Below are 22,863 nucleotides of genomic sequence, written 5' to 3'. Positions count from 1 at the left end.
CTTGACTCTGTAAAAAAGAGTATAGAATATACATTGTAAAAGTCACCTAAATAGTTAAATGTGTGTCACAGCAGGGCTTTTTGCCACTAAGTAGGCAGGGCACTCCCCTTCCAAATGCTGGACTTTATACTTGCCATTTGCACTGCAATTCATATTGACAGTCTTGTCCCTGAGACTGGAGTAGTTTTGGGGAAAGCATTCCTTGTCTGAAATACAATTTGAGCAGTATTTTATTATACTGTGACCCTGTGAGTATACATTCAGGAGGGACTGCTGGGGTTTATTTCAGCTGATTATGGAACACAGAGCAGAATACAGCCAGTGACCTCTGTAAATGATCACATATTTGACTTTTGGATAAGAAGTCATCTAGTCATAAATGATTTATCTAAAAGATTCTATCTGATCTGAGACTAAGCTTCACCCAGCTGCATTAGCAAAGCATGTAACAATTTATAAATTTCACATACTGTAGTACTTTAGAAAATATATTTATGTTCTATATTCTTTACAAATATCTGGACTGGATTTTGAAAGCTAATTCAAAGTAAAATCAGATTTTTGAAATGTTTGTTACAAAGCCCTTCCTAAAAGTCTGGTATTCATTTTAAGATGATATCCTGTATTTAATAAGGATTGTTAATATTGTCTGCGAAGCATAATTGCAAAACTGTACTAAGATGTGGCACTCAAAAGAAGTGTCCTTTTCATCTTCATTCCTGCGGTGCAAGTAGGATGTGCATCACATCAAAACTATCTCTTCAATTGCCATTTTGTTTGTAACATAGTTTAAGGCAGCGACTTTGAAATGTTTTGAATATGCAAATAAGAAGAAATTTAGAAAAATAAAAACATCTGATTTTTTTAAATTTGTCCCATTCCTCTGGTGTTTGACCTTCCTGGAAGTACTAGGCTACCACACATCAAGGCACCATTCCTTTCTATTTTAATTACTCAATTTGAATTATTCTGTTTGAATTACTCAATTCAAAATATCTCCTTTGCTTTATCTTCCGACTGCAATTTAATATCTGTGTTCGTAAGTAACCTAAATTCTTCTCTGAACTTGTTATGGTGGCAAGGTCCAACAAACCAGTTGAAAATGCTCCTTCAATGCAATTTTTCACTAATCCCTCAGAGTTTAACAAAAGTTTGTGCATCATCATTTGTATCTGGAATTTCAAAATTGAGAGGGAAAAATAGTCATTGAGCCAAACTAGGCAGGTGAACTCTGAAAAAGCAACATTTCTCAATAACCTATTTTAACATTTCTTGGTTTGCCTGATTCCTTGGGACACAAATGATGACAACTTAATGTATATCAGGAAAATTTTATAAGGTTTTTTGTATTTCAGTCTCTATCATGCCAGATGCTGATTATATTCAAATCCCACAGCAATCAAAGGAAGTAGAGCATTTTCATATTGCACGGACCTGTAGATAATCCAAGTCTGCAGTTATGTGCTTTATTTCAGACAGTGTTACTTTAGGTGCCTCCTACCTTTTGCAGAGTTCTCTGTGCACCCTCAGAGAAGATGGCAAAGCAGCTGAAGAATCACAGGGTTCCTTCAGAAGAAGTTTTCAAAGACTTCATATGGCACTTCTGTGTGAGGGACTTTAGAGCTAATAAATGGGCAAAGCGCTGCAGGAAGTAGAAAAAGCTGCAATGGAGAAGAGCAAACAGAATAGCAGCAATGCATAAACATTTTAACTGAAATCATTCCCTGTGATGTAAGTAGAGAACAGATGTGGACAGAGATTGCTATGAAAAGGTACCAGTGTGACCACGAGCATTCACATTAGCTAAAAAGCATTAATAATTGATTTAAGGCTCTAAGTCCTGTAAAAATTTGCTCACGTGAGTGGTTATATTCTTGCATAAGCTATCTGGCCAATTATAGCCCAAAGTGCCAAGCACTGATATCCCTTGCTGCCTGGAGAAGAACTGAAAGTAATTCCTTCTGACTTCAGTAGCGTGGGAACAAGGTGCTACTTCTGCTCTCTGATTTTTAATTTGTAACCTCATTCAAAGACACTGATGAACATCATAACATTTACAGTCAGATTAGTAAATGGTTCTCTGTATTTTAGCAGAATAACTATATCCAGTGCACTATGCTTCACATAGAAGGATGATTGTAAGATATTTCAGTTAATTTAGCTACGAATTGCAATAACTATTGGTAATCTTGAAGAAAAATTAAGAATATCTGCAAATTAATCAGGTCTGAAGAAGAGGCTTCCACTGAAATTTTTTTTTTTTTTTTTTTTTAACCAAGAAAAACCCACTTATCATATGAGCTGGACAGGTCTTTTCCTGTAGTTTTCAGACCTTGATGTTTTATTGACCAAACTCCTTGCTTTAGACTTGAGTTCATGTTCTCTGAGGAAGTACAAGTGGTAATTACGCAAGTCTTTCCTTCCCTGTCATAGGCAACATTCACAAGGGAGATTTACAACCTTCAGCATTCAGATACGGAGACTGGTTGTTTAACTTCAGTGAGAACAACTTTGACATATTGAATGGCATCAGAATTGGAACAAATTCTCTAGAAACTGGCTACCTGGACAGTCCCAGGCGTTAATAATTATGGGGGTTGTTTTGCCTCTTCTTTTTCCTGTAGTGACCCCAATTGCAAGATTGCTCAGAATTTATTTTGCTTTAGAAAACAGACTCCTAAATATACATTTTACTCCTTAAGGCAATAGCAGATGTATCTTTAGCAATAGCAAACTACCCCATGGACTGAATGGTACTTACTCAATTGTGACAAATACAATTAAATAAGTGATCATAATGTAAAGACACTATAATGAAACACTGTGTTAAGAGTTGGTAAGAGCTGAGTGCTGGCCTAGAAACACAGTCAGGACAATTATAAACAAAACACATTGTAAATTAACTTCAGTAATGAAACCCAAGGCGTATTTTCTTATCACAAAGCATTCAAAAAATCAGTTTGTTCATTTGAATTACATTTAGCTGAAACTTTGATATACAGATGAAACATTTTTCCCCATGCTCCTGTAAATGTACACTTTTGCTCCAGAAAGAAGCAAGCAGGTTACGAGCAGAAACTTACTTTTAATCAATGGTCTTTCAGGTCACTTCAGTAAAGTTTGGATCAGCCCCTTAATGCACATACTTATCATGACTGACAACAGTCCTGCTTTCACAGGTTTGATTGATCTAAGGCTGGAGAAGGTGCAGAGGGCAGGAGAGCTGCACCAGGGGTACGGCTGATCTGTAATGACCGTGCTTCTGTGACCCTTGCTGGATTGTAATAACGGTCTTTTTATTAAAACAAAACAAAATGAAACTGCGAGGGCTCGAGGGCAGAGCCGAGTTCTCTTTTGGCCTGTGTTAACCTCTAACCAAAATCTGGCCATTAAAAAAAAAAAAAAAAAAAAAAAAAAAAAAAAAAAAAAAAAGTACCTCAGCTGTTTTTCTTTATTTTTGGAAGTTTAAAATGAAATATAAAGCCCATAATAAAATGCATATGAGGACACAAATCAACGGACATGAGAACTATGTTAAGAACTATGCAACCAATATGGGTCTTCATTAACAAGAGTGTTCTCCTTGTGAAAGTCAGAAAATACTCTTATGCACTTGTAGGCATGTTGTTGTTTGTGCCATTATTTATTTCTATGGTAACAAAAAAAATACAGCATTATTAGACAACAGTAGTCAAGCAAAAAAAAAAAAAAAACAACCTCATTGCAAAAGAAGACAACTAAGAGCCAAAACAGAGGTGTTTAGATGATGGTGTAATTTGCTATAATAACTGTTTAACCACATATTTGGCAAGCCCTGGATAATTCACTTATGAGTAATGCATTTGTCCAAATTACATTCAAATAAAAAGTAGTTACCCTGCTATGTTATCATGCATTCTGCACAGATATTTCCTTCCTATTGATTTTCCCACGACAGGAAGACTTCTTACTGAACTCAGATTAACTCTGGATTGGTGCTTATTTCTCTTCTGCAGTCTCTCTGAGGTTGGTTAGGTGATGTGGAGCCACACACCACCAGTCCCTTGCTATCTGGAGCTATCTAACTTCCTTGTGCAGCCTCCCCCTCACCTCTTCCCCGTCTGCTCCATCTGGAGGGAGCTTGGCTGCTCTCCTCCAGCTCCAGCTCCCCGAGCGCTAGGCAGGCTGCGGCTGCCAGAACATCTGCTGTCTCCTGGCCTCGCTGGGGTGAGTACCAAAAGCACGGCCTTTTTAAAGTTGGACACTTGCCTCCATTGGAAACTGGGTGAGTTCAAAGTTCTTGTATCTGTCGTGAGACTTGCAGCTTCGTGGGAATATATAACTGTCTGTAACACAAACTCAAGTGCGCTTTTCAAAGGGACACATGCACTGTCTTTAGGATGCACTGGCACTGTGCCTGCTCTTCCCCTGCATCTGTGGAGATCTGGGGTTAGAACTGTCTTATTCTGAAGAGAGAGTAATTTTCAAGAGCAAGGAGTGGAAGGAATGCAAACTGAAACAAAATCAGTCCTTGATTTTGCAACTGCATCCACCAAGGATGGGCTTCTCCTGCATCAGTGCCTCCAGGCCATACAAAAGCTGTAATGATGTGCCCTGAGCTATTCCTTATGAAGGCAGAGGTTGCCTCTTGTTTGAAAAGATGCATTTGAAACAGAGATATTTTGTTTGAAAAGTTAGGAGAATGAAATAACATCACTGTACTGTCACAGGAGGAAAATCTGCACAGCAGCCCCCCATCAGCTGTAGTTTTTCATATGTGGGTCAAACCATGACCTGGCGATGTGCAGAGCTCCCACTGACTTCATAATGGGAAATGTATTACTTACTTAGAGCTGACTTGGCTCTATTTAGAATGATTTAATTCTTTGGTTATTAAAAGTTTCATGTTTTGGAGAAGCAACATCAACAGGTGACACATAGTCATGCTCTTCTTTGCCCCTCTGTTCTGTACTTTCTGCATGAGGTGGGATCCAGTGTGCATTAATTAGTGTGGCTCTTCCAGGACCAGATCCTGGACCTGGAGCACAGTGTGAACAAGTGGGGATGTGGTAGGTGTTCTGCAATTGGCTGTATCCAACTCACGCTGGCACAGAGCTGTTTGAGGCTCTCAGAATGTGTCTAGAATGACATGTTGGCTTGAAATGCAAGCCAACACACAGCTCCATCCTCTGCTCCGTCCCCCACTGCGTATTCTTCTGCTTGCTCAAACCTTGAGCTACTTTGGCTCAAGTCTGGAGTGAACAAACATACTCTCTGAGAAAGAAACCTCAACCTCAGCTTGATCCTTATGCAGGCTCTCTCAGGGCTAGAGGAGCTCTTGACTATGAACTCAAACTTCAACATTAGGTGATATGGTCTTCCACACAGTTGCCCTCTGGGGAGCTCCCCACCCCAGCAGACACAAACATAATGGTCCAGTGCCTTCCCCTGGGGCCCTCACAGTCCCTTTTTACAGAGGAAAGATCCCTGCTGAAAACCATCTTACAGAAAAAGGGGCTTAAGAGCCTTTGACAGTTTCCCCAAATCCACTGTTGTCCCCTCTATAACCTCAGTATGACATGTTGGCACGTACTGTCCCCTTCACCATGTGGGGAGGCAGGAGCTGCCTTTAAAGCAGGAATTGATCAGCACTGAAAACAGAATCAAAAATGTGTGTCTCCAGTGGGATGGAGAGTCCCCTAATGCAGACACTACCTGAATACAGGACAAGACCACTCTGAAAAACTGTGCAGGTCTAGAAAGGAGATAGAAGCAAGTATTACTCAGTTTATAGTATTGCAGCTCAAAGCTAAGCAGGCGTAAGTAGAATACACAATAAATGTATATTTAGCTGTAGTTAAAAGTGAAACTTAATATCCTATGTTAGTACATAGTACTCTCTTACCAAGAAAACTAATTTATAGGTAAAGAAACAGAGTTTAAAACTAAGAGACTGTGTGTTTTTAAATAACCTAAGTAAAATGCATACTTACTTACCTTTTATTCTCCTGCTGTGTGTGCCCTGAGCTGGTCCACGGAGTTCTATGAGGTAAGAAATTCCTGGTCAACAAAAGTTCCTTTTCTAAAAAAAGTGAACATAATGGAAACGGGGAACCACTTACCAGGCAGTTGAAAAAGGAGCTGACTGTGCAGAGAATTTCACACCTTATGGCTTTTGGTCAGTAAAGTACATAAACAAAATGTAATTTTTTATGCAATTACACAGGGTCACACAAGAATATTATGTTTTAGAAACCCACTCAAAAGCATATTGCTCTCTAAGAGCCCAATCCAGAAAATGGTTCTTCACTTTAGTAAAGTTGCTCATAAGCATTTCTGGGAGTGGAGCCTAGAAGACATTCTCCTTTTTATGCTTTCTTAAACAGTTTATGTGATAGTAACAACAGGAAGATAAATTACTTTGAATGGTAGCAATTAGAGAAATAAGGAGTGTGATAGATTTACCATGTGGAAAACATCTCTCACACATTTTCTTACAGTCATTAAACCTACTTTTAATGACACAACACTGATTTCAGAAAGAAACAAGGTTTATTTGATGAATATAAACAAGCTGATCAACACTAAATACTTCCCATACACATGATAACGATGTTATGAACTCTAAATACCTTGGTACTTTACACTTCTACTAGACATTAAATTACAATGACTGTCTAATACATGCCCACTGGTAATTTCTAGGAATTCCTTAGTTTCATATCAATGTCCTTAACCATATATCAATATCACAATCCAGAACATGCCACTCACTTGAAAAAATTATTACAAGAAGCACTATCAAATGAGGATCTAAGGTAAATAGGGAATACTGACCCATTGCTGCAGAACATCACATTCAAACGTCACCCTACACACACAAAAAAAACATTGCGGATATAGTTTGTGTCAACACATCTGAGGTCTTTTCATAAACACTGTTTAAAAAGTAAATTGAAACCCACTTTCAAATGAAAGTCAATGTGCAGGTACGTGCATACTGGATACACAAAATTCATTAAATACAAAATTCATACTGTACATTTAAATGAAAGAAAGAATGTGCAGTAACAAGACTGATCTCACATTAAAATAATGATCACTATCTTAAATGTTAACCAAAAGCTGGTTTGCTTCATTACACTTAGAGGGGGAAAAAAAATCTACCAAACATTGCTGAAATAAAATATTTCCCAACATCACAGTGTTTATTGTAAACCCCGAGATTCTATTTTAGTATATGAAAAGGTTTTCTCCAAACATCATAGAGTATAATGTGAAATGAAAATAAAGAAAAAAATAAGCAAGAAAGAAAAAAGCAATGTTAGACAAAATTTTCCTCTTTAGGGGCTAACTTTTAGGCCCTGATAAAAGTTTAGATCAATACTCTTACCAACATGAGTGGAGCAAAAATGCCCCTAAAATAATATCTGTGACAAAATTGGCACATACATATAAATATCTAACTATACAGCTTTGTATCTGCGACCCTATTTCCCCCCTAGTTTATATCCTACTTCAAGTATTCGGTTGCAGAGTTAAGGTAAAGACCTGATTGTAAGAGACACAGACGATTGTCCCCTACTGCGACAACAAATTTGTCATGAGAAACCAGTTTTGTTGTCTGAGTTTCCAAGTGCAACATTTGTCATATGTGCTAAATATACTCCCCAAAGCTTTGCTGTTTCAAAAACAAAGATCTAAAATGCCATTGATAGTTAAAGGACAAACTTTTTAAACATGAATGAAATTGGGATTATCTATGCTATGCTAATTCTATACATTTTACTCTATTTACTGAAGACAGTAACATCCAGCAGGGCTCCTGCTTGAATAAATTGCTCTTTGATTGCACCAAGAATCATGGTACAAGTAAATAAAATATCATCTCTAGACAGTAATTTTAAAGGGGTTACTATGTATGGCTCATGTAGGATGTTTAGGGTTAATCGCACCACAGGTTCAAAAAATAATTTTTCTAAATTCAGTGCAAGACTTTAGGAGTATCCATTGAGATTTTTTTTTTTTACAGCAGCAAAGAAAAACTACTAAGGATTAAGGCCACCCATGCTTAAATTTATTGTTTGTCCTTTAAAAATGCAGATACTCTATTCCCACTGCCATCAGCATGGAAGCATTTCTTCCATGGACAAAAAGATGCCTCAATAAAACAGCCAAACATTTTTGCACATGTTTGCCAGACTGACTGAAAATGTTTGTGGAGTCAGAAGGAACTTCTCCTTGAGAAGTTTTAGAGATCTGACTGTCAGTTAAGAGTCTCTCACTGAATGTAATGACTTCACATTTTTATTTCTCCTTGCATGTGCTTTAAATTTATTTTACTAGACACATTTTGTTGACACAAACAGCCTTTAAGTGCTATTTGTTCATTGGTATTTTCTTTAACATGTAAGATTCATTGGGGTCCATGTTGGAGACTGTTTTTCAATGTAGAGAACAATAACAAACAGTTCCACATTTACAGGAGACCTAGTGCATAAACTGTATTCACAGGAATCTTATCTTTATTTTTGTTGTTTGTTTGTTTGTTTTTATAAGAGTCCCAGCTTTTATCATTGATAACATGTATGCATTTGGATGGTAAAAGGTTGATATATCCTTGTGTACATGTCCATATATATACATACGTATGTATTTACATACGCCTCAAGCTTTTACCATCCAGGAATAGATACATCTTGTATATAATCATATATTTATGTTCAAATTAGATGTCCTATGCATTGTCAGAGACACACACCATATTTTCATTAAACTAATCTTTTTCATCAGTTATTAGTACCAAAAAATTGATTTCATTTCCAACCTGGCCCAGAGCTTAATACCGGTTATATTATCAATATTTGGGGTTTTTTGTTTGGTTTGGATTTGTTTTCTTAATTGCTATTATTTTATCAGTAGATATAAGAAAACAGAGGAGGGTAAAGGCTTGTTTTTATTTTTTGGAAAAGCCCACATCTAACTGGGGGTAAGGTTAATGCCAACACCCTTATACAGCATTTTACTAATACCTCTTTGATAATCTAGTGCAATAGAAGTGATACTTTAGAATAGACTAGGTAAAATCAGCAAATGCAGATACCACATCTAAGAGAATCTGAATTACATATTAAAATTAATTTACCAAAAATTAGTTAAATAACCTATTTAACTGAACTTCATTAAACAATCATATTCTGAACAGATGGTTTCTTTGTGAAAACAGAATAACTCACAAGACTCTTTAAGAACAGAAATGAAGCTCTTATAATTTCTGCTTGAGTCTCCTTCATTATTTTCCAAAGTATCTAATTTCACAATAGACTACAAGAAATAATGGAGAATATGCCAATTAATGCAGCATTTCATTAGATATCAACCTTAGCATTCATTTTCTGCATCTGTGATCTTCTCCAGGATATCATGGTCATGTTTGGAGATCCAATGCAATAGATTATCATTGTTACCTTCCAGTGCTACAGTTTTTTCTTCCTTTTTCGCTAGTTCCTCTGACAACTGTAACAAGGGAACAAAATATTCCAATTAACAACATGATTGAAGCATCCAGAACATTCTACTTCTCATCTGACCAAGATTCTCATAGACAGGAATGGATATATTGCTTTTTTAGGGACTAAGGACTAAGTAAGGCATTTAAATTTGATTTGAACCCACTTATTATGTTCATAGGGTGGTGATTAGTTTTATTGCTGATTTGCATGACAAGATTCCCCCTAAATGGGAATATTTTAATAAATGGGAAATATTTTAGATTCCTAAGATGTCAAATTCTATTGTGCTTGTGATTGTGTAAACAGTGGGTTTTCTGATCTTGTCTATGGGCACAGTGGCTTTGAAGAGGAAATGCTATTAATACAACTAAATATTTTTAAATGGCAACCAAAGAAATCATCCATTTATTTCCATGGCAGGTGGCAATATGCTGTACCTCTAGGAACTCTCCAAAACTGAAACACTGTTTTGTCATTGTATTTTAAGCACTTTTAAGTTCCCTTTAAGTTCTGAAGTACTTAAAGTTCTCTCATGGCAGAGAAAGGTTTCATGGATACAAGAAGCTCAGATTTACAGACATGACAATACACAACAGTCTGATAGGAGTTTTTCAGCCACACCCCACTAATCACAGGTGGTTGGTTGCTCTTCATGGATTGGCATTGTCAAAACCTGGAGGACTGTGAGAGGTAACGGGTGTCAGCCCAAGTCACTCAGTGGGAAGAGCCTTCCTGCCTTCTACAGACCTGTGTCTGCTTGTAAGCCACTACAGAGTGAGACCTGAATGATTTTTATTGTTACACTGGTTGAGCTACAAGCAACTTCCTGAGCAGAGAGCAGTGAATTAGTCTTATTCACATTATCTGTATATCAGATGAGTGGGAGGAATTAAATGATTCCCTTACAGGGCAGTTGTTCATTTATCCACTGAGTCTGTTTCTAGAAAATCTGAAATGCATTATGTATAGGATTCTCTGTTATTGCTCTTCCATTTATGTAACCTTAGAAGTTTCCAAAACATTCAATTGTATGAAAAGAAATTGCCATACAATGCTTACTCTTTTGTATACAGTTGAAAACTTACTTTTTTCCAAGTAGGGCTAGTTGACTAAAAAACCCCTTTAAATTCTAGAATCTAATATTTGTAGGAGAAAATATTCTGTGAGTAAAGTGAAACTGCTTACAGAATAAACTCAAATTTTTTTTTAAATTCTTATTTTCAAGTTTATGTATATGTATGAAAGTACATGTAACAGTTTATATCATACAAACTTAGATGAATGTTTCTGCTTTTTCAGTGAGGGGTTGGTACAATTCTTCTGGTTAAAACACTTAGGGACTAATCCAAAGCCCATTGAAATGTGGAAAGGTTCCCACTGATTTTAACAAGTTTTGGACCTGGCCCTTGAATGGTCTAAAAAATGACTTCTGCAGAGCTGGAAAGCCAGGGAGTTCCTAAAGTAGATCATGTTACTAGTTCTGGCACATAAAATCTTTGCGAACTTTTTATGAAAACTGTAAGTCAGAGCATGCATTACGTTTTGTGAACTGTGCATAGCTCCCATTCTTTTGGGTGACGAGAATTTCCTAATCATCATTCAAAGAGATACACAGGCGGAGGAAGAGCACATGTAAATTAACAAGGAGAGTACATTCCAGAAACTACAGCACAGTAATACCTAGATTTGTTAAACAGGCTCACTAAAATGTAACCACAGCAAATCTTCAGTATAGTTGCTATTTTAAAAGCTGAAGTTCCTTTGCAATTAACACTCTTTTATGCTTGAACAAATAAGGACCCAGAACAAAGTGTCCAATCTGAGGAAGAGCAAAAAACACAAAGTGCACTCTACCTCCAGGTTGCTCCCCAGATTTTCATTGGGATTTTACTATAGAATGAAATCCCCCAAATAAACCTCCCCCACTTAATCAACCCACCCATTCATCAGGAAACCATACATGTATTGGAAGTGTAACAAAAACTTGTTCACCACAGGTAGGAAATGCAAAGTATTTCTCAAGTAAGCCAAATAAATATATAAAAGGATATTGCTGTCAAATACCAACTGAGGTTGAGTAAATTAAATTTTATATTTGTTTCTTCAATGCTATACTTGGGACAAGTCACTGAACCTCTAAAACAGAAATAAAGTTTGGTAACATGCATTGGGCCTGAATTCAGCAGTGCTCCAGCTGAAATTAATACCTCACGAGTTTGGCACCTCTGCCAGTCCATCAGATATACCAGTCAATGAAAACAGCAGAAGGATGTGAAGATATAAAAGTGTAGTAGCCCACAAATATTTGTTCAGATTGTTTTTCCTTTGGATAAAGACACCTGCCTGATTAGTACTTTTTACTTCCAATCCTTTCCTCTCAGCAGTGATTTGCAGAAACAAGCTGGAGAGGGTGGGTAAACACAAAGGGGTTAAAGGGGAAACTGTTTAATAACAGTAGTAAAATGCAGGCTATTTTTGACATCTGGGTTAATGTCCATTATGCACCATATGCTTTCCAAATGTTTGCAACAAGCACCCAGATACAAAAACAGATACCCATTCACATAGGCTTAAATTGCCCTCTCCTAACCTGTTACACATGGTACCTACATAAAAGGCCAACAACTGATATGGTAATTAGTGAGTCAGAAAGAGAGGGAATAGCCACTTTATTACAGGGAATTGGTATCTGACCAAATGTTAGTAGAGAAGGATATCATTAATGAAAACCTCTTAGGGTTATTTCTGCTCCTTAATCTATGACAAGGCATCTGTACTATAATGTGACATCTTTTAAAAAGCTGTCAGGATGAATTCCTCAGTTTCCTTCTCCAGACTCATTCATCATTTCAGAGTACCAGCAAATGATGGGAAATTATTTCATTTTCTGGAAATAAGTAACTAGACTGAAAAGTAGTATTTAAAAAATAAGGCTATAACTCATAAGGTCTTTCTCAAGTGGCCTCCTGGGACTCGCCTGTGCATCTTGCAACAATACAATCTAAATTACATAAAGGAAAAAAAAATGTATTCCCAATTTTTACCTTTATCTGTGCAAAACCATGGAAAGAATGGCTTAATTAACTAAAACAAAGCCTTGGAACATACCACTCTAATTCTGTCCTTGCCACCAGTTTATTGTGTGACTAAGAAAAATCATATTATTTTTCTGTCCCTAACTTGCTCTTTTCTACAGCAGGCATAAGATCAGGCTCCTCACAGGAATTTGCAAGGCTTAATGTTTGTAATGTGCCTTAAGAGTCTTGGATGAGTGCTAAGTATTATTATTTTTCAGTTCCTGCATTTGATTAAAACTGAAATAACATAGTAAAAATTAAATTAATATATTAAATTACAAGTAAAGAGCAAGCATGTGGTTTGTGGAGCTACTTGTAACACTTTTAATACGAACATGTATTACAGACTAGGTGATTCCCAAGGTCTGTACTGACATGTACCATGTGGGCATAACTTAACAACTGAAAAGCTCCCCCAGAAGTTTGATTCAGCCAAAAATCTGTTTGTGGCTTCTGTGTGAGCCCAGAGCTTGGACCAGTGGGAGCACTGTGGGCTGCTTTTCCCTGCCCCTGAAGTGCAGTTGCAGACACGACCAGAACCCAGATATTTGCAACTCAGCACAAGAAACAATATTGGGTAGCACAGATCTGCTGGAGTGCTTGCCACTGTGGAGTTCCCTAAACACAGGATATGACAATGGCATAATATGTGCTGTTTGAACCTCTCTGTCACTGCAGCCCCAACAATAAATACCGTTTTTGCTACTTCCTCCTGGCCGAAATCCTGTGGAAAGAATGAAAACCCACCTCTCTAAAGAATACAGTAACCTGTTAAAGCCTGTTATTTCAATAGGAACACCTCTAGTGAGGAGGGCCAAGAAGAGAAATAATTAAGACACAAAGTTGTATCCAACCTATGTACAAAACTTCCAATGCTGAGATGCCAAAGACACCTAAGACACTTGTTGAGCTGAGTGAAAAGGTAAAATCCAGTTTAAATTTATAGCATTCCTTCAGTGTCCCTCTAGGAGTTTGGCTTTTTGCCAGTGTTCCTTGTTAAAAATTTGTTAAACGTGTTTGGCATTAATGCAAACACAAAGTGCTCATTTGTTACAAATTCTATTGGAATGCATTCATTTAAGGCAATGAAGTAGTTACCAGAAAAGAAAAAATGTTCATTAAGTACATTTTAAAAATACAATGATGTATGCGGTGCATAACTATGGCGCCCCAGTGGCTATATAAATATCTGACAGAATAACCACAAGTTGTGTTTGGTTTGAAATTGGAATCTTTTAAACAGAACCGATAGAACAAAAACTGGTTTTGTTTGTTGTCAAAACTGATGTTAGTCTTTCTTGTTTAGATCTACTCATAATAACCAAAGTTTTGGCATACGTTTTTTTACATCTCAAATCAATAAAGCCCACAGGTTAAAGTAACGCTCAAGGAAGTTTCTTGACTCGAAAGGTAAGTGCAGCACTGCACATTATCTGGAGAACACTGGACACAGAAAGTAAACACCCTGCTTGGAGGAGAACAAATTTTAGTCATTCTTAAAAACTCCACTTAAGGAAATGTTACCTGGGAGATCTGCAGCTGTCTGACAACATTCAGGTACGCCCAGGCAAAAGGTGTCCTGCTCTGCTCTTAATGCACTGATCCTTTCAGAAAATAAGGAGTTCAAAATCTAGTTTACAAAATCCTAATAACAAATTCCTCTTTTATAATACTCTGAAATATCCCTGGTAATGATAACTCTTAATTTTTAATAGGCAATCATGAAGTTTATTTCTTAGATGCTAGAAAATATCTTCTTAGCTACACTGTAAAAGTAAACCCATTTTTCTTTTAATTTTTTCAAAGATTTATAGTTACTTGCTAAAAAGCTTAGAAATGGTAAATATATGAATAAAACATATTCAAAAGAAAGATCCAGAAAGTGTGTGATTTAATTAAATATTGAAAGGTTCACAAAAACCCATCAGCATAAAAAGTTATTTATAAAGACAAAATAACTTTGCTCCATTTCTGGCAAAGAAATTATTTATCCCATTTGTTGCTATTTATGTTTTAAATTCACTACACAGTAAACTTCAGAAGGATCTGCAGCTGGCGGTAGAATCACTGCACGAATGTGATGAACTTTCCATATTGCTATAATGCCAGAATTGTTAATCTTAGTTAGGGATAAAAGCAGATACCATTGGGATGAATAAAATCAAATGGATTCAAGCCCTCTAGAGAGTAAGAGTCCTTGAAAACTACTGTACAATTATATCATAAAATTAGATGAAGTTTATGAACCTTGAGACTATTTGGACAAGGATGCCTTCTCTACTGGGAATGTTTCTAAATCAAAATTAGACAAGTGCTATATGAGTTGAAAGACAGCTATTTTTTTCTTAAAATCCCTTTTTCTTTTCATAAAACAAGTCTAGTCCAAATCAAAGCTCTTCAGAAATGTGAGAAAACTCAGCACATATCCTTCAATCCATCACTTTCATGCTGAACTAAAAAGAGGGTTGTAGGGAATGTTAAGGATGGCTTCAGTGCAGCAGTCTGCCATGGGCTGAGCTGGAGCGGATTGAAGATGATAGAAGAATTCCTATCGATTCTAGGAGACCCTCAGTCCGCTCCCCGGAGGCGGTCGTGACTCAGCAGCACAGGGCACGGGGTTCTTTGTCAAGACATTTATGACTTCCTTAGGATGCAGCACGTGAAACCAACTTTTTTTTTTTTTTTTTTTTTTTTAATTTGTTATTTAAATGGAACTAAAGTGACAGGTAAAGAAGAAGAATTGAGTAAAGTGGCTCAAACAACAATGTCCCCAATGCGATCCGGAAAGCTGTCAATAACAGGTATCACTGGATGAAATTGGAAGGTGCCTTTTCCATCCTGACTGATGGTGGAATGCCATTTATTCTCGTGCTCGGGCCTAATTAGGGGCCTCTTTTTTTTTTTTTTTTTTTTTTTTTTTTTTTTTAAGATCAATGTTTTTGCGATCTGTGCTGCTGCTTAATAACACGGTGTTGCCTGCCCGCCACCTGGCCCGGCGCGGCTGTCCCGGCTCCCGGCGGCGGCACCGCCTCGGGACACGGCGAGTGCGGGCAGGAAACCGCCGGCACGGCCGCTTAACCCCCGCACTGCCGGCCCCGCCGCGGGGGACAGCCCGCAGAAACCCGTGTGCCTGCAACTCCGGCACCGAGGGCGAAATCACCGCCGCGGCGAGGTGGCAGAGCTGGCATCGGACCCTCGGGGACGGGGCTGAGCGCGGGCGGCAGCGCTGGCAGCGAACCCACGAACAGCGCACAGACAGCTCGTGTTCCCGCTGGCTGGGGAAAGAAGTGGTTAAATAAAAGCTGTGTCAAGCCCCCAATCTAATAAGTCATCTTATTAGGAAGTTGTGATGCCCTGTTTGCCCTCGCCTGTGGCTTGTCTACTCCACTGAAAGGTCTCCTGCTGGGACCTTTGTGGCATTATACGAGGTAGAGAAGGCTGCTGCAATATATGAGCCTTGGTTTGGAGCAGCCAAAACAGCGGGAGAACTAAGCTGCAAAGAATTAAACATGTAACAACTTTGTAAAAGCACAGACAGTGATTGAGGTTGGCCCTTTTGCTGTTGACACATTCTGGCCCCTGTAGGTTGTGGTCACTAAGCCCATTAGAGCTGCAGTGTGGCAACATCTAGTTCAGCAAGTTCAATGTGTTTCTGTTTTATTTCTAAATACTGGACGCAAGCTGGCAGCGATAGGAGAGTGGAATATGGCACCAGAAATATGTCATAAACACAGTCGTCATTGTCAGGGATGTGAAATTACTTTTCAAACTACTTATTTTTAGCAGAGGGAGGGTGGGTGTATTTTTGCATTTTGTTAACTGAAATTAAATTGCGACTTGCCGCATGTTTTGTTTAATTAAAAAAAAATAAAAAGAAACCTTTTAGATGCTGTTTTCTCCTAAAAGAGAAAATTTTCACTAGAGAGAAAAATTTTTGGTGTTAGACACTCACTGCAAAATGAAACGAGAAGAAATGAACCCACTAAAATCTCTGCTGGGATAGGTTTCACTTATAAGCATCCATTTACTTAAATCAACACTCCCCAGTGTTCTAATTTTTTTCCAGTTCTTTAAGATAAAACATATCTTAACATAATATCTTAAAACATAAATTCAGATTCTAAAAACTGGATTGTGAAATGCAAAAGAAAGATAAATTAATGGATGGAGATATTACAGACATGACTGAAGGGTAGATTTAAGTTCTAAATCCTAATATGCAGAAGAATACACCTTCCCATTTCCCTAAGGATCACACTTTTCCAGGGAACAGTACAAGGTTTCTATTGCACACTGATGGGATGCTTGTGGTTCCTCAGCTCTGAAAGCTCTGTTTGCCTTTCAAAACTGCATTGTGGTCCCAGGTTTTGTAAATCCCTGCAGATTCATCACTGCCAGGAGTTACCAGTCTGTAGATATGGAGAAAATAATGAGTTGGCTGAACACTTGTGTATCTGAAACATTTGTCTCTCTCTTGAGCCTGTTACGTGTTGCCTCTGCCCTCATCCCCAGATGAGCTAAAGCTTATGTAAGAGGTTAAATGTGCAGAGAATGATAAAGACAGGTCCCAGCTGAAGGAGGGAAGGGGTTGGCAATCTTTTGTTCTTTTTCCCTGGTGCCCTCCCCTGTGTTTTTCAGGAGGTTTTGCTCAGGCAAAAGTTTCAGCTTGCTAATCCACAGAAATGACTGGCCACTCCTTTTGGAGGGACAAAAGGGCAATGCACATTCTTTCTTTGGCCACCAGTGATGAAGGAGCATTTCTTTTCTGTTCTTAGGAGTTTGCCTGAGCTGAGCAAGGTCACAGCTGTGGCTTTTCTCTGCATGAGGGAAATTTCTAGAGTTTGTAGGAGTTATTTTTCTCCTGCCATCTTTTGATATTTGCTGATAGTTTGGGACTAGAAGGAAATTCTTAAGATCTCATACATATTTGCCTGGTGGTATTAAGTATGATTTGGGTTTTACCTCATGCATCCTACCAGAGTCAGTCAATATTTAATAGCTAAAATTGGCTGGCTGTTGTGCTTGGATAACTCCAGTTACTGTGGCTGCTACCACACTGTTGTTAGAAGCATATTGGTTACTAGATGTTGTACCAGAGTAAATACTAATAAATTTGGTAGTTGTGGTGAGGAAGTTTAATCCAAAAGCATTCCAGCCAACGAGGAGGCACACAAGGGCTGTACTCCTTCTTTTGATGTGCCCAAAGGCTGGATAGAGTTGGGCGGAAGAGAGGTGGTGAGGGCTGAGTGCAGGTTTGAGGTACTTGATGTGTGTGTGCCTATTTCTCCCCTAAGGAAAAGAGTGGATTCTTGGCTAGAAAGGACAAGACTTCTTAGAAGTGCTGGACGTAGCATAGTGTCCTTAGGGCAGATAACTCCAGTAAGTTAGCAAAAGTTTCCTAAGATTGCTCATCTTCAACTGTTGAGAATAAACTAAATGGCTTCAGATTACTACTCTGTGGATCTGAATATCTGTACCAACAGCTGTATGTTCCCACCTATACTTCATAATTAAGACAAACCAGTAACATGCAGTTTCATTAGTTTGTTCTGCTAGTTAATAGCCCTGTACTCTTTAAAGTTATCTTATCAGTTACATTTAAATACTGATTGTGCTGTGGAGGACATTGTGAGGAATGGTTATTGTAGCAATAATAGTATAAAAGAAATCAATATGACAAAGGATAGTCAGAGTTCTATAGTATACAGAAAGCCTGTTTTACAGTACATGAGATATACTTCCATTTTCTCCTCCTCCAAATGATCCTAAATATATATTTCATATTACCTGGTTCATGATATGAACCTACTTATAAAAGTGAAGTGTGATATTAACAGTTGCATCTTTTAACGTCAAGAAGAAAGAGATACAATTAAGGAAAGTATCAGTAGGTTTGGTCTATTTGAAGACCAATGCTGGATCTACTTAAAACCCTTCGAACTGCTGAAGCATTACAATGACTGTGTGTGGCACTGTGAACATGACCATACACGCTCGACAGCTACTTATTTTTTAAATACCCATCCAAGTAACACGCAGCATTTTGAAATCTAACTTGTGTGGTCTAATTATGCAATAATTTTTATAATTTAGGCCCCAATATTATGAGCTTCTCCACAATTATGGCTCTGCCCACGCATTTCTCAGTGCACGATAGGGAAGACTTAGGGACCAGTTCTGGTAAGCATATAAGCATATGCTTTAATTCTTTAATTTTTACTCTAAATGAGACTTAAAAGTGCACCTAATATAAGAGAAGGCTTAAGAGTTTATCCTGCAAGGGATCTTACAGGCTTTCATTTAACTAAGAGCACACATATAATATGTTATGCTTATTGAAGACCCACAGTTATCAGCATACCAATGATAATGACTACTGCATAAAGGAAAATAGTAAAATAGCAATAAGCAAGTGTTTAAGCAAAATATTGCTCCCCTAATCTTCAAACACCATGTTTATAATCACTTTGAAACTCAAAAGCATGCATGTGTGTAACAGTTGGAGAGATCAGAGGCTTAGATTGCAAGACTTCCAAAGGAGATTCTCAGACCTTCCATGCAAGTTTCAAATGACAGGTAAACATATAAACTAAAAATACGAACTCTATTATAAAATCATATAAAACTACAATGGTGACATTTTCTACTCAATGCTACTATAAAAAAGATTGATGCATCGCAATCAAACTGTTTAGCAATACAAGTCTAGGAAACTTCTGAACAAAAATAATCACCACAGTTTCTCATTAATCACAATTTACACTGAGTAGTACTTTTTTTGGTTAGAGAACACCTATGTCTCTATGCTCATTTTCTTTCTCCTCTCAATCTCCCATTCCAGACAATCACAAACACAGCATGTAAAAAAGAAAGAGGTGGAGGAGGAGGATCACCCATGTCCTTTGCAGATTTTTTTTTCCAATAGAATGTTTTGGGATCTTTCATTCCATTTAACAAAATCTTATTTTTAATTGCCCATGGTGCATATCTTCCACCATTAGGCATTGCTGTGATAATGATGACAAAATGTTTTGTAGGCTTATAGAAAACACAGCTTGTTCCAATAATAATTGATCCATCTTCCAAATTTCAAAGTGTGGGTCAAAACCAACTCATACCTTCCCCTGTCCCTATGCAGAAGGCAACAGGACCCCTTCAGGGAATGCACCTTCTAGGCTCCCTGAGAGCCCAAGGTTCCTGCTAAATCCAGAACACTGCATTTAATAATCCTCAGTAGACCAATACAATCCACAAACCATTTAGCACCGTTCCAGTTTCATTTATCCTTGTGGTCTCTGCAGTTGGCATGGCAAGTGTGGGCAACAGTTACATGATATTTGAGTCAGTATTGCTTGTATTATATGTAGAACCACTGCCAGCTCATTCCACTCTGAGTCCATATTGCGGGAAAATTTACCCCTCATTTCATCTTCACACCCTTCAGACTATTTCTGATTTTAGAGATTTCTCATATTTCTACCTCTTTTTCAAACTGAAGCTTCTATTTATGTAGAAATAATTAAAAATATCCTTTTTTTTTTTTTTAACCTTTGCTGAGCTCTCTACTCTTTCTCAGTGGCTTATCAGAAATACATGGAATAGCAAAGATGTGGGCAAGCCTTGAACAGGTACAGGGGTTAAAAATGGCTTTGTGTTTAAATAGCTATTTTTCCCCCAAGTATTTATTAAATTGTTTGCCTTTTTTACCACTGCTGCAAATAAAACTAAGTTTTTGGAGGACTATGCACAATAATTCCAGCATCTCCATCCTGAAGAGCAATAGCTAATTTATATCCTGAAATTAAGTATGTAGTTTTGGGGTTGCTAGCCTATGCTTCATTTTACATTTCTCTAAAAGAAATTTCATCTTCCCAATCCCTCAAGTCACTGCAGCCTAGATTTTGGATTTTCAGAATTCCTTCAATCCTGCAAAGGAACAAAATAGATTACAAAACCATTTCATGAGAAATTTCCAGTAAATATATCTGGTTTCTCAGAAGAACGAGCTAAAACCTGCAGGGCAGCTGGGATGGAGGGAAGGCAACAGACATAGCTCTATTCTCTGCATAATTCAACAAAGTGCCAATCCATGCTTGTGGAATCCTTTGCTGTGCTGGTGTTCCTGGCTGACACAGTGTCAGCATTTTTCAGGATTATGCCACTATCAGCCTGTGCTGGGACCCTTTAAAACAGCTGAAATAAAAGAGCTCTTTCTGCATATTTATGCCATCCTGCTCTGAGCACTTCCTGTTGGCCCCAGTAAATCTCTGCTAAATTTCAATCGACTCTCATGGTGTTCCAGCTGTTAGATAAACTTCCAAGGATATTTTTATGACAGGTACAAACCTAGACAGGAAATCTCAAGAAGAAATCCTAAATTAATTATATGTCAACATTCAAGCCACAAGAAGGAGCAATTGTCATAAATTTTTGAAAGCTAGAATCCAATTTTAGTTTTAAGTGCAAAAAAGTTCACTGACTCGGTTGTGAGTCAGTGCCAATAAAATAATATATTTCACATTCTTCAGCAGCTCTCTTTGGCTAAACATAGAAGGGAAGAAGCTAAGATCAGTGAGCTGTATATTTAAATCACAAAAAAAGAATTCAAACACAAACTAATAGCAAATTGTAGATTTACAAATTATAATTCAGAATCGCCTAATCTTATCTCACCTTTTTGAAAAGGCATACAAAATACAACCTAATTCTGTGTTAAATGAAAACATCTTCACTACCTGAAAATCTGATATCGGTGCCAAGAACATCTTTCTGCAATACCAAACAACACAGACTCCGTCTCTCTTCTCTGTCCACACACACTGTGCCTTTCGTTTGCTTTAGGAATGCTGGGAATAACAAGTAAGGAAGGGGTTGAGAGGGCAGAGAGCATTGAAACAGTACTAACCCACAGAGGGTTGCCCATGTTTCTCTGGCTTCAGCACTGCTGTGGAATTCTTGACAGCTTTTCCCACTCCTCTGCCACATGCCCTTGCAGAAACTGAAGACCTCGGGCAGCTTGAAAGTTCTGCAGCCGGCACCGGCTGCGCAGGTGGCAGAGGTTCCATGGCCTATTCAAAACATTTTCCTGGAATGCTGTGGAGTTCCATAACCCTTGCCATGCTCCCTGGCTGTGCTGCCCTGGCAGAAGTGTGTGTGTGTCCCTCCAGGTCCATCCCTGTGGCAGCTGGGGCAGAGCTCCCATCCCCTTCCAGCCCCAAGCAGCTGAAAAACCAACCTCTGTGTGTCGAATCAGGCGCTCAAAAGCGACCTTGTGCTCTAACCTGGGAGGGGGCCCTTCTCAAACCTGTCTGCCTGAAGACAAAAGGGAGAGTTTTGAGACACCTGTTGTCTCAGTACAGAGAAAAATGTGTCATGGGGGTGGGGAGAGAGGGAGTGAGAAAAAATCCGTGAAGCTTCGCAGTCTGCATTGCTCGGTGCAGCTCTGTGGCACATGTGGGAGATGCTTGTGGTCGTCATTCTGGCACCAGGTCTGTACCAAACTCTGGCAAACAGCCGAGCACAGATCACTATTCCAAGCCCTGCAGCACTGACACAGCCCTGGGGGCACTCTGCTGGGGATGGGGCTGGTGAGGACACACTACACTGGCCACAACCACTGCCCCTTCCCTGGAAGAGCTCTGCACCAGCGGCCACTGGACACATAATCCGGCAACCATTGCTCAAGGAAAGCCCAAGCAAGGAAATGCAGACACCTTCCTTACACAGAGGCAAGACAAAGGAAGCAGGCCAGAGAATATGCAGCAAGAAGAGTTACAGTTCAGAGGGAGAGAAGATATTTCAGGCTATTGACAGGAGAAGCAAGAAAACAGTCACCGTGCTCGGTGGGCACGAGGCCATGGCTGAGTGTTCTGTTCATAAACAATATCCTTTTATACAATGCAGGTAACATTCCCCCTGGTTTACCAAGTGCTTTCTCTTCCCAGACAAAAGACACTAAAAGGATCCATCCAAAGCCCACAGAAGACAGAGTCTTTCAATTCATTTCAGTGGAGCTATGTCAAATAGTCCCAGGAAGCAAACACTCAGAGACCCATCTGCAGTCAAAACTGGGCCCACAGCACAAACAAAAATACATCAGAAATTCAGCAAGGCACCAGAAGAAACATACTGCACTTAACTGACCACCTTGATTCTGTGTCTCTGAAATACTGTGGATAAATAACTACTTATGTCACCCTGGGAGAAAAGGAATGTATGATATGGCTATGAAACCACCTGGATTTTTTATATATAAAAAGTGTTTTCACTACTTATGGAAAGCCAGACATGTAAAT

General features: G+C 38.5%; 1 protein-coding gene across 9 annotated transcripts in view; it reads right to left on the bottom strand.

Annotated features, from left to right (window-relative positions):
* Nucleotides 1–6,512: 6,512 nt before the first annotated feature.
* ERC2 (ELKS/RAB6-interacting/CAST family member 2) overlaps nucleotides 6,513–22,863 on the bottom strand; it is a 411,704-nt gene continuing 395,353 nt past the window's right edge. For all 9 annotated transcript variants that reach the window (XR_003571338.1, XR_003571339.1, XR_003571340.1 and 6 more), the window contains one exon: nucleotides 6,513–9,495. The gene's annotated coding sequence lies outside the window, so the exon portion shown is untranslated. The remainder of the gene's footprint in view (nucleotides 9,496–22,863) is intronic.

This window comes from Empidonax traillii, unplaced genomic scaffold (genome assembly GCF_003031625.1).
Source record: "Empidonax traillii isolate 1590-97213 ecotype Southwest subspecies unplaced genomic scaffold, ASM303162v1 scaffold155:size2260171, whole genome shotgun sequence".
In the NCBI taxonomy this organism is placed as follows: domain Eukaryota; kingdom Metazoa; phylum Chordata; class Aves; order Passeriformes; family Tyrannidae; genus Empidonax; species Empidonax traillii.
This window is presented reverse-complemented; position numbering and strand designations above follow the sequence as displayed.